At 40.2% G+C, this 12,737-nt stretch overlaps 1 long non-coding RNA gene across 1 annotated transcript in view; it reads right to left on the bottom strand.

The window, feature by feature from the left end:
* The window catches only part of LOC140624418 (uncharacterized), a 32,424-nt gene extending 21,766 nt beyond the window's left edge, over positions 1-10,658 (bottom strand). Inside the window, exon 1 of the long non-coding RNA XR_012023901.1 lies at positions 10,496-10,658. This is a non-coding gene — a long non-coding RNA (uncharacterized lncRNA). The remainder of the gene's footprint in view (positions 1-10,495) is intronic.
* Positions 10,659-12,737: the final 2,079 nt, after the last annotated feature.

The raw sequence follows: 12,737 nt of genomic DNA, 5'->3' as shown, positions 1-12,737 counted from the left end.
TGCCCAGAATGACATTGGTAAGATAAGACATTTTAAAAGTCAATAGCACTTATTTTGAAGTTTAAATATCATGTTAAAAAAAAGTCATTTCCTTAAACAGGAAATGTATTAATAATGGCACAAAAGACAGTACCAGTCATACTATAGAGTACAATGTTTCCCTTCAAAAAAGAAAATAATACCCTTATCCTCAAAGGGTACTAATTCTTGAACAGTCATTTAAAAAATAAATACAGAGGGGGAAATCTTGACACCCTTTGCTTCACATTCGCATATATTTTGTTGCGTTCTGATCACGTGATTAACTAAAGATTTAAGTTGAGGCCATAAAAAATTTAAAGTTGCAACAATATTGTCTAGTTCTCACCAATCAAATAAGTTCTCTTTGCTTTATACATATATTTTTACACCAATATTTGCAAAACTATCTTATTTTTGCAGTTGGTTCATTCTGTTCAGCATTATTCCCCCAGAAAGCTTGGCAAAGAATGACTTATTAAAATACATTTTTAGAGACTCCTAAGGTTTTTAGCTTTACTTATAGGATAGGAATTTAAGATGAAAGCATTTGGTGCATTATTTAATTTGTATTTTATTTACTATTACTTTGGACTAGATGGGTTTGGGGGGGTGGGGATTTCAAGAAATGTAATTATACATGGGTTTAAAGTCATTGCAAACAGTAAATTTCAATTTCCTATTAGCTAAAAACACATACCTTACATTCTGTTTCAATTCACTGCCTACCTCATGTTTTTAAGATTGTATTTATTTATTTATTTTAGGTGGTGGAGGAGCAGAGCAGGGACAAGCAGACTCCATACTGAGTGTGGAGCCCGACAGGGGTCTCAATCCCACAACCCTGAGATATGACCTGAGCCAAACCCAAGAGTCAGACACTTTAATTGACTTGAGCCACCCAGGTACCCCTCTGGCTAACTCATTTTACCAACAGGTCAGATTTTCTTATTCTTACCTAAATAAGATTTCTCCATTTGATTATTAGGCAAAACTTTAGCTTTAATTTAGCCTAATAGCTAGGAGTGTGCGTGTAAATCCCTTTGTGTGTTGACCAGCTACTGGTCAATCAATGGCATTATTAAATCCATCCTGAAATACAATGAACTAGATTGTCTGTCCACTTCATAAAATCCATCAAAACACATCAAAATTAATAAGTTCGGGCCAATTTTCCAAACAGTTTTTCTGAAATAGCTAACAACCAGATTTTCTGGAGCCAGCAGACACTAGGATGGGACTTTCTCGGTGGATTGAGGCAGTTCATTGAGTCAGCATGTTTGTGAGTAAAGGTTACAGGAGGATTGGTAACCCAATGCAAGCTCCTTATTTTCCAGGGTCTGGATATACATTGGTTCCCGGAAACAAACCGTTCTTTACTTGCTAAAACTTTCTCAGGATCCAAGAGCTAGATTATTCTCTTGAAAATAACTTTTTACTAAAAACTGGTTTGAGGAGTGATTCAGAAATACTCATTCTTGGGGCACCTGGGTGGCTCAGTTAAGTGTCTGCCTTCGGCTGGGGTCCTGATCTGGGTCCTGGGATCAAGCCCCTCATCAGGATCCCTGCTCAGCAGGGAGTCTGCTTCTTCCTCTCCCTCTGCCCCTCCCACCCATTTGTGCTCTCTCTTGCTTGCTCTCTCCCTCTCTCTCTATCTCAAAATAAGTAAATCAAATCTTTAAATGATAATAATAAATAGAAAAAAAAGAAATACTTATTCTTCAAGTATCATTTTTATGAGCAAAGAGAATCAGTTTGGGCTTGGTAATAGAAACAGCCAAGAGGGGATTTTTTTTTTTTTTTTTTTGCATAAAGCTAGAAGTTGCATAAAAATAGGAACATGAAAAGATGCATCTTTTTTTTTTTTAAGATGCATCTTTTTAATGTGAATTACCTGAGAGTTGATTTTAACCAAAAGATGAACAAGGGAAAACACAGTAAGATCAGATCTGTCTTGCTAATAGACTTGGATTCATTGGAGTTGGGGGTGGAGGGATGGGAATCACTCCATTAGGTTGATTTAGTAAAAGCCAAGAAATATGCTCCTGAGCACAGCATCGATGTCAGATGACTCACTCTTCCACTGTTTCTTGAACTGTTTTATGAGCAAAGATGCCTATTACTTTGGTATGATTTGAAGGGGACTTTAAGCAATCTAGAAGTTCCTCAGCCATTCAAAAGACAAACAGACCCCAAATAAGCATTTTTTTCTGTCCTCAAGTATCTTCCTTATCAACGTGTGAAACTTCACCACCATTTTATTAAGGTAAATAAAAGAGCAAGTCTGAATATTCTAAGGAGACAGAGACCATAATTATCTCGCAGTTCTGTTCCCAGGATAAGATTAGTGCCTGGCACAGAGGCTAATCAATAAATGTCTATCTGTTGAATGAACACATTTCCTGACACTTTTACGCAAAGGAGAATTTCTTAATGTTGTTTGCTGCTTTTTTAAAAATCAATTTTCTTTCCAATCCATAAATGCTAGAACTTAAATTATTGAAAGGCGAGAAAAGGTGGAATTTCAGAATGAATAAAGTGTACTAATTCTTTCAGAACCATGGAAATCAGGGCAAATTTCTGATTTTACAATTTTTTGGGCCAGCCTCCCTACAATCTAATAAATGAAAAGGATAGAATGTGTTGTCTTTTAATATATGAATTTGGCTACTTAACAGCAGAGTACATTCTTTATCATCAGAATTTTGTGACCCCCCAAATCAGTGCGTGGTAGTGTGTCCTGTCTTAATAAATTCCTATAAATCCTAATTCTAACCTTATTTAATTACACGGTTCAGGTGGGAGTGGTGGGTTAACTGACAAAAAAATAATTCCAGCACAAAGATTTTTCACTATCCCCTTCATGTTATCAGATTTCACAGTAATAATATTTACTGTTGGGCCTGAACATTAATACACAAAGAAGGACAAATAACTGAGGCTGGAGACATAAATTTTTTTTAGATAATTTTAATCTTTACAAAAATCCTTACATGAACACAGTTATTCCCACCCCCTACCCCCAAGGGCCTGTGGGCCTGAGTTAATTTGCATCGTTTGTAACCTTAAGTCTAAGTACGGTGTTGGAATAAAGTCAAATGCAGGGCTGTGTGCTGTTGTATTATGCCAACTATCATATTACCTTTTAAAGAGGGAAAAATTATGTCAGGTTTCATTTCAACACTTGAAAGAAAAGGCAATTGGGGGATGTTAAATTCAGGAAAGAAAATTGTTTAGTTGCATCTTTGTTAACAATTTGGAAGCATCCATTGTATTACTTCTGCAGTGGTATTGAGCTAGTTTTATTAAGGCAAATTTATAGCAATGTTAGAAATTAATACCACTCTTATTTCCTCCACTGCCTGACTTTATTGAATGCCATGGGGCATATTAATCAGTAAAGCCAAGTAGTGCATGAAATAAAAGTATAAATTAACCTGTAACATGAATGTAAAAGGGGCTTAATAAAATAGAAATAAATAACACTTTAATGATAATCAACCTGCCCTGTCTGAGCCAAGCAAAAATTGTGATAATGCCAAACACAGGGTCTAAAGAGCTCAATATATTTTTATAAAGTTAGACGGAACCAAGCATTGACATAGAAGTCAAAGTTGATAATTACGGCCACATAAGCCACAAATGATGTGTTGCAGGGATCCTGGTACCACCCTGAACAGGCCCAATCTCATCTAAGTTCCCACTTTGTGTCAAGTACTTTAGAAAAAAATGATTGTCTTACAGGCTCCCTTGCCAATATATTCTGGGTTGGTTTTTTGTTTTTGTTTTTGTTTTTAGATTTTATTTATTTATTAATGAGAGACACACACAGAGAGAGAGAGAGGCAGAGACACAGGCGGAGGGAGAAGAAGGCTCCCTGAGGGAAACCTAATGTGGGACTCCATCCCCAGACCCCAGGATCACAACCTGAGCCAAAGACAGATGCTCAACCATGAGCCACCCAGGCACCCCCATTGTGGTATTTTTTTAAAAGTATAGTATATGGCTTTTAAATGTATTGATGTAAATTGTATTTTCTTCAAATTTTTAAAAAAATATTATATTTTACAAAAACTTTAAAAATCTCTTCTCTGTCTATAATTAGGACTCCCTTTTGCTTGTTTCATGTTACTGTACCTTTTCTCTTCTGGACCAAGTAAAAGTTTTAGTATCAATATTAACATAGTATATATGTAAATTTTTTCAGAAAAAAAGATATACCAAACAACACTTAACCTATAACTGGATGATACTCTATTTCCCTCCAAAAAGTGCTTGCTGTGAGTATATAATTAAAACAACAATAGTACCACAGTGTAAGACACCCACAACATGAAATTCAAAGCTTGTTTGAAATAAATAGCCATAGAGGGATGGCTGGGTGGCTCAGTCGGTTAAGTGTCCAACTCTTGATTTCTACTCAGGTCATGATCTCAGGGTCCTGCTCAGTGGAGAGTCTGCTTGTCCCTCTCCCTTTGCCCCTCCCCCTGCTCATTCTCTCTCTCTCTCTCTCTCTCTTACATAAATAAATCTTAAAAAAAAACAAACACAAATAACCATAGAATAATATTTTCAACTCTTCACGGAGAAACTGACACAGCCATAGCTTCAGTCTAATCTCTCAATCTACATTTACAAAAAGACATAGGAGCAAAGAGATGGGCTTGTAACACCTGTTATTTTTATGCAAGCATCCATTAGCTTTACCAGGTTGATGAAAGAACAAAACAATATGTTGATATTTAGAATAATAAAATCTGTTCCCAAATGCAAGATGTTATTATTAATATTCATGGAAAGAAAATATCCACACACAGCTCTACGTGGACTTGTTCTCCTGGATTTTAGCATTGAGTATGATAACCAAGGAAGATGATTTAAAAAAAAAACTGTAAAGCATATTCTAAAATTATGTGAACAGCAACTTTACTTTTTTACGAGATTTTATTTATTGGGGCACCTGGGTAGCTCAGTGGCTGAGGGTCTGCCTTCGGCTCAGGTTATGATCCCAGAGTCCCAGATCCCTGGGAGAGCCTGCTTCTCCCTCTGCCTATGTCTCTGTCTCTCTCTGTGTCTCTCATGAATAAATAAATAAATTTTTTTAAAAAAACTATTTTATTTATTTATTTGAGAGACAGTGTGTGAGCATAAGCAGGGGTAGGGGCAGAGGGAGAGGGAGAAGCAGACTCCCCTCTAAGCAAGGAGCCCAACTCAGGGCTTGATCCCAGGACCCTGAGGTGATGACCAGAGCTGAAGGCAGACTGAGCCACTCAGGCACCCCAAAGATCAACTTTAAACTATAACTTCTTTATTTTGGTTTCTAATGCTGATGCTAAATCAATTTGATTAAATCTTCATGAACCCTGTTCCCTGTCACCAAATCAGTCTCTCTGGAATATTATTCTAAACCCTCTAAACCTTCTGAAACCCTCCCTGGCTCCCTCTGCCTCCAGAATAAAGATCTAACTGCTAAGCTGCATATCAAAACTTCATGATAGTGTCCCACTCCTTGTAGGTAGCCAAGGTTCCTATGCCCTGATCTGTGACCCTTTCCAACTGTGATCCTTTGCTTATGACCTAAGCGTCATAAGTGCTTCTGCCTAAGGGTCTTTCCCTCTCACCACAACTACACACTACAGCCCCACCCTCAGCCCCATAAAATTCTTCCCCACCTTCGAGGTTCTACTCAAATGCTACCCCTCTGAAACTTTTCTGGTCACTCTGAGACTGCTCTTTTTGAAATTTCAGCACGGAGGGAACCAGAAAGGTGGATCCCCAGAATTGTTGATCCATCAAAGAATGTTAAGTCTTAAAGTCTTTTGACAAAAAGAAAATTCTCTTAATTTTTAAAAAATTGCATGTGTTGTACCAACATTCAGTGTCCCTGACAATGAACAGTTGATGCTTGGTTTTAAGCTATTTCTTAAGAAATTCAAAAATTATTCAATAGAAATTGTTTAAATTTATAAAACCCTTTTTGACATCACAATGAAACATCATACTGTGAAGTGGCTTTTCTGATATTATGGACAAAATCACCAATGCAGGTATTTGAGTACCACTCTAGAGTTTCTTCCCCTCCAATAGAGCAGAATAATCTAGAATGGGCTACAATGTATAAAATGTATGCCTAAAGACATTACAATGGCTTATTTAGTGAGCAAAAAGTCATTCAGATATTCTATTATTTTATGGTACAGAAAACCTACTGACCCAAGGATCTCATCAAGAATAAGAAAACAATATTAAAGGCCACTGGGCTTTTGCATTTTATTAACTTCAAAATTGAAAATTAAGTCTGAGTCATATTAGAACACCAAGTGATTGTGATGGGACTTCCCCTCACTATCACAGTCTCAAGAATACACCAGTTGGTATATTTTAACTTTTACACTTTATTTCGGGGGGGTGTTATAAATGTCAAAGAACAGCTACAAGAAACTATATAGGGATTTTGGCTGATTTCATTTTCTGAAAAAATTCAGAATAAGATTTTCCCTGGGTTAGGGGCATCTGGATGGCTCAGTTGGTTAAGCACCTGCCCCAAGCTCAGCTCATGATCCCAGGGCCCTGGGATGGAGCCCTGCATGGGGCTCGCTGCTCAATAGGGAGCCTGCTTCTCCCTCTCCCTCTGCCTACTGCTCCCCCTGCTTGTGCACTCACTATCTCTCTCTCTCTCTCTCTCTCTCTCTCTCTCTCTCTGTGTCAAATAAATAAATAAAATAAAATCTTAAAAAAAAAAAAAGATTTTCCCTGGGTTAAAAGACAGGGAAGAAAATTCTTGCTGCCAAATTGTTACCTATCAATTATTCTTAATGGGATCATAATTTCATATAACTAAAGAATAAAAATTGACCCTCTGCGACTTGAAATTATAATAGTCTAGCACGTGGTGATGATCTGAATTCTAAACATCTATGTTATAAATGTACATAGATTGTAAACATCTTTGTTATAAATGTAAAACAACAACTATAATTATTATTATAATAATCATCCAGTCAGAGAAACTGCAAAGCATAAAACAGTATGGGCTCCCCCTGCTGTTTCTACTGCTAAACTTAACTAACATTTCCGGTTGCCAGGGCTTGGTGCCCTGATTTTAAGGCTGATTCATAAACAAAGGGTAAACAAAACAAAATTAAAATGCCATTATATCAATAAATCAGTAGGTCGAGAGGGAAAGGAGAAATGAGATCGTCAAGGCCTTTAGCGTAATAAGTCAGCACGTACATGAAGGTGAGCATTGCCTGCAACTCCAAGAGCTAGACTAATGAGCTTCTGGAAAGCATCGAGAATGTCCTGCCACTGCATTTAGATAAAGAAGTTTAGGAGTGTGAACTTCCTAGGGAACTTTTTCAAATTTGAAAATCATACCATGCCCCTTGGCAAGTGGGACATGGTGCCACCGTCACGACTCTTTGCCAGTGCAAAATGGAAACCAGCCCAAGCCCAACAGGGTACACTAAGGGGATTATTGTGGAGAAGTCCTAATGACATTGAACAGGAGGCTAGCCTAACATCTTGTCCAAGTGAGATCCCCGGCCTCCTCCGTGATGGTTGCTTGGAGTTCTGGAGGCTAATGAGGGGAACCATCTGTAGCACTTTGCTGGCAGATGTGTCCCTTTCTCATACTGTGCCAGAGTCTCCTAATGAGGAGGTCTGTGGTGGGCTCCAGTATCGCTCTGTGAGGGAAGACTGTGCAATTTAGGAACCATGTAATCTGGAGGCCAAACCAATATCTGATTATGTGTATATATGCATTTCAGGTATGCCTTGTCTTTTCAAATGTGAACATCGGAATGTGTGACTGTATTTATAGCTTTCTTTTTTAATGCTGTCACATTCAGGGACGCCCATGAGTAAAAATGATAGCCCATGTTTGTTTCTTTTGCAAAAATTTTATAGACTGTTTCAAATGAAGGAAGAATCCAAATTGAGTGACCCGCTTATTTGCTATCACTATTTCAAAGTCATCAGAGAAATCTCCAAAGAGGAAAAAAATACACACACACACACACACACACACACACACTCAGGTACATTTTCCTTCCTTCCTTCCTTCAACTGTGTTCATTTTGCAATGTACAGTTAATTTCTAACTTTACAATATCAAAAAAGTAATAAGAAATTAAACGCGAATGATAAATCTTAAAATCTTTACGAGTAAATTTCAAATATGATGGAATGACATTTCAAAGCATTTACGCGGCAGCATATGGGAAATTACATAAGGATTATAGTAGGCATCAAAATATTTTAAGGCGACCATTACAGTTTCAAAGATAGAACTAATCACAAACTCAGCATTTAAAATAAATAGGGCAGCTCTGGTGGCTCAGCGGTTTAGCACTGCCTTTGGCCCAGGGCCTGATCCTGGAGACCAGGGATCAAGTCCCATGTTGGGCTCCCTGCGTGGAGCCTGCTTCTCCCTCTGCGTATGTCTCTGCCTCTCTCTCTCTCTCTCTCTCTGTCTCTCATGAATAAATAAATAAAATCTTTTAAAATAATAAAATAGTTAATACTACAAAACTTTTTAAAACAGCATAAATTATTTTATCCTGCTGTAATTCTCAAAATTCCTTTTTTTTTTTTAAGATTTTATTTATTTATTCATGAGAGACACACAGAGAGAGGCAGAGACATAGGCAGAGGGAGAAGCAGGCTCCTTCCAGGGAGCCTGATGTGGGACTTGATCCCAGGACCCCAGGATCACGCCCTGAGCTGAAGGCAGATGCTCAACCACTGAGCCACCCAGGTGCCCCTAATTCTCAATATTCTATAACAATTCCACTCCATCATTCACTTCAGTTTCAATTAATCTACCGTCATTGAAAGAGCCTTCTTAAAATTAATTTTTTCCAAGAAAAATAATAATAATAATACTTCTTAAAACTCAAAATCATTTAGATAAGCTCAGCTTCCATCACAAAGAGATATAAAAGAGACTCCGAGGAGACCAGATAAACTAAAGATTTCAAGATTTTTAGCTAGGGCTTTATTATACACCGAAAGTTACAGGATACTTAAAACCAAAGAGAATATGTCTACACTTTAACTTGGTTGATAAGAAGGTTAGATGAATTTTTAAGAAAAAATATGCAGCTTTTAGCAAAAGTGCAAAGTAAGCTCAAAGTTCTAGTTTACGTAAATCTCACACAGCAGCAGCATGACCAGCTAGCTATTTTACCATCTGAGGTCTCCCATAGAGAAAATTTTAAATGTGTTTCCCCAACAGCAGAGTAACATTTTAGGCTGCCAGGTAAGACTGTCATGATAATTCATTCCCAAAACCTCCTCTTAAATTAGATCTGCCTTCTAAAAATATCATTACAAGAAATTTTGGTTCAGATTATCCTTATTCTCCAGAACTGAGATAGATCTACAAATGGCATTTCTTTTAATAACAAATTCTTTATTTAAATTTAATTTAGGGCAGCCTGGGTGGCTCAGTGGTTTAGCGCCGCCTTTAGCCCAGAGCCTGATCCTGGAGACCCTGCATGGAGCCTGCTTCTCCCTCTGCCTGTATCTCTGCCTCTATCTCTCTCTGTGTGTATCTCATGAATAAATAAATAAAATCTAAATAAATAAATAAATAAATAAATAAATAAATAAATAAATAAATAAATAAATAAATTCAATTTTGTTGGACGCCTAGGTGTTTCAGTGGTTGAGCATCTGCCTCCCGCCCAGGGCGTGATTCTGGAGGCCCAGGGTCGAGTCCTGCGTCGAGCTCCTTGCATGGAGCCTGCTTTTCCCTCTGCCTGTGTCTCTGCCTCTCACTCCATGTCTGTCATGAATAAATAAATAAAATCTTAAAAAAAATTTTTTTAAATAAATAAATTCAATTTAGTTAACATAGTGTATTATCAGTTTCAGGTGTAGAATCTAGTGATTCATCAGTTGCATATAACAGCCTGTGCTCATTAACAAATGACATTATTTAAAAGTTCTTTACAAGCTTCAGCTTGTTTTCATTATAAATTCCACATCGAATATTAGTACTAATAATTGATTTTAGCAATAAGTAATAGAGTTATAAACACTCCTGCTATTTAATGAAAGAAATGGCCCAGCTTCGGGTTTTATTTATTAGCATCTGAAGTCCCTCCATAGCCCTAGTAAGATCAGTTATAGCTTAATTAAATGAGAAAAATGGCCTGCCAAAGATTCTTTGTTCTTGAAGTACCTACTGTATGTTTGCAGTTTTCCTGCGAATCCTTATAACCTATTGCAACCCGAGGATAGATTGGCCTCCAAGCTTAAATTTACTTCATATCCCCAACAAAGCGTCTTTGGCCTGAAATTTGCAAATATTTTTTTCATAATGTAGCAGCTGCAAATACCGTGTGAAGAGGTCTCTGTTTTATTAACCATTTGCGAGTCGTTCCCCTTGGAGGGGCGGGGGCGGGGGCGCGGGCGGGGGCGCTCCCGGGCGAGCTGTGCCCCGTGACCACAACGGGAGGCGTTCACTTACCACCTGTGCGTCTCGGGCGCTGCGGCTGCGACGAGGCCCTGGGCGCCCACGTGTCCCAGGCCCGTGTCCCAGCGTCTCCACCGACGGAAAAGGACTAAGCGGCCTCGACAGATGCAGCTGCTCCATCGCCGCGGCGGTCCCGGCAGCAACGTGCGCGCGGCTCCACCAGGGCGCCCGCCACCGCCTGCCGCTCCGCTGGGCGCGAGGCCGCCCCGACGGGGCACCGGGGGCCGGGGGGATCGGGGGGGGCGGGGGGCCGGGGGGGCGGGGCACCGGGGGCCGGAGGTCGGGGAGGTCGGGGGGCCGGGGGGCGGGGGCCGGGGAGGTCGGGGGCCGGGGGGCGGGGGGCGGGGGCCGCCGAGCGGGGCGAGCGCGCGGCTTCCCTCTCCCGCCACCAGCCGGCGCCAGAGCTCGAGGGATGCGCGGGGCTCCCGGCTCGGCGGGGGACGGAGGGAAGCCGGCTCTCGGCCTCCGCGCTGTCGGAGAAGGAGAGAGAGACACAGAAGGAGAGAGGGAGACAGACAGAGGGAGGGAGGGAGAGAGAGAGAAGGAGACAAAGGGAGAGAGAAAGGAGACAGAGAGAGAGAAAAGGAGAGAGAGAGAGAGAAAGAAGGGAGAGAGACAGAGAGAGAAAGAAGAGACAGAAAGAAGAGAGAACAGGAGAAAGAAAGAAGAGACGGAGAGAGAGAGGAGAGAGAAAGGAGAGAAAGAAAAGGTGGAGAGAGAGAAAGAGAAGGAGACAAAGAGAGAAAGGGAGAGAGAGAAAGAAGGGAGAAAGAAAGAAAGAACAGGAGAGAAAGGAGAGAGAAAGAAAGAAGAGACAGAGAAAGGGACAGACAGAAAGGGAGAGAGAGAGAAAGCAGAGAAAGAGAGAAAGAAGAGAGAGACGGGGGGGAGACAGGAGAGAGAAAGGGAGAGAGAAAGAAAGAGACAGAGAGAAAAGGACAGAGAAAGAATGAGAAAGAGAAAGGAGAGAGAGAAAGAAGAGAGACGGAGAGACTAAAAAGAGAGAAAGGGAGAGAGAAAAGAGAGAAAAAGAGAAAGAAAGAAGATACAGAGAGAGAAAGGGAGAGAGAAGGGGAGAGACAGAGAGAAAGAAGAGAAGGAAGAGAAAGAGAAAGAAGAAAGAACGAGAAAAAGAAAGCAAGCAAGAAAGAAAGAGAGAAAGAAAAGAAAAGAAGAGAGACAGGAATCCCTGGGTGGCTCGGCCGTTGAGCATCTGCCTTCGGCCCAGGGTGTGATCCTGGAGTCCCGGGATCAAGTCCCACATCGGGCTCCCTGCATGGAGCCTGCTTCTCGCTCGGCCTGGGTCTGTGTGTGTGTGTTTCTCATGAATAAATAAATAAAATCAAGGAAGGAAGGAAGGAAGAAAAGAAAAGAAGCATCATCAAAGAATTTGAGGGACGCCTGAGTGACTCTGCTACTCTGCGGTTGAGCATCTGCCTTGGGCTCAGGGCCTGATCCCCAACGAGGCATCGAGCATCGAGTCCCATTGAGTCCCGGGCAGGCTCCCTGCAGGGAGCCTGCTTCTCCCTCTGCCTGTGTCTCTGCCTCTCTCTGTGTGTCTCTCATAAAATAAATAAAATCTAAAAAATAATAAAATAAAAAATAAAAAGAATTTGAAGTGTTTATTTTTTTAATCTAAATAATAAACCTAGAAGTCTTTTTTTTTTCTTTTCCTGGACCGACTATTTACTATGCATATAAAGCTGTAAAAATTTTTCTGGTTATATAATGCTCTGTTAACCTAAATTAAGTGCCTTATTATTATTATTATTATTATTATTATTATTATGCCTTTAGCCTAAGACGGAAATGTCCAACATTGGAGGGTCACACATGAAAAGCGACTCTTGTGCCCCAGCTCCTGGTTCACTGTGCCAAGTCCTGGCCAGGAGGGCTGCCCAGATGTGCCACGTGCTGGTTTTGGGGGAGGAGGGCCTCCAGGTGAGAGAGGAAAGGGCACTTCGGCACCCCAATGACCGAGATGCGCTGAGATACAGGTCGGGCTAGAAGGAATCGTGCACGAGAAATGCCAACATCTGCTGCCCTGGAAAACCCTGGTTTTCATCTGAGCAATCTTCACATCTATGTGGTACGTCTCACAACCAGAAAATGACCAACACCGATTATTTTGGCAAGAGAAGGAGAATTTAGACAAAACTATAGTGAAATGTCATAATTTTCTTTTTTTTTTTTTTTTTTTTTTGAACTAACATGATTTTCTGAAGCAATACTTTTT

Source organism: Canis lupus, chromosome 34 (assembly GCF_048164855.1).
Source record: "Canis lupus baileyi chromosome 34, mCanLup2.hap1, whole genome shotgun sequence".
In the NCBI taxonomy this organism is placed as follows: Eukaryota; Metazoa; Chordata; class Mammalia; order Carnivora; family Canidae; genus Canis; species Canis lupus.
Note: the sequence above shows the minus strand (reverse complement) of the source record. Positions and strands in the feature narration are given on the sequence as shown.